This window comes from Brassica oleracea, chromosome C1, assembly GCF_000695525.1.
Source record: "Brassica oleracea var. oleracea cultivar TO1000 chromosome C1, BOL, whole genome shotgun sequence".
Classification (NCBI taxonomy): Eukaryota; Viridiplantae; Streptophyta; class Magnoliopsida; order Brassicales; family Brassicaceae; genus Brassica; species Brassica oleracea.
The window spans coordinates 18,065,949-18,066,219 of record NC_027748.1 but is presented as its reverse complement, the minus strand read 5'-3'; positions in this window follow the sequence as shown (position 1 = coordinate 18,066,219).

Below are 271 nucleotides of genomic sequence, written 5' to 3'. Positions count from 1 at the left end.
AAGAAGAGCCAATGCTGGATACTCCATCCCCATCTCAAGCCAGCAAAGTTTATGAAGGACAGAGAGGCAAGGGCTAATGTCTCAGATGGAGCAAGCGCAAGTGGAGCAGGTACTTGCAAAGGGAAGGAGATAGATGGGCGTGAAGCAGGTGATGGAAGGTCTCTTGTAGCCTACACTGGAGCCCCAAGCAACCGTGGGAACTATGATCAAGAGTATCTAAGGAAATCCGACCTGGATGCTCTCATTAAGCTCTTCAAGGAGCATGGTAACA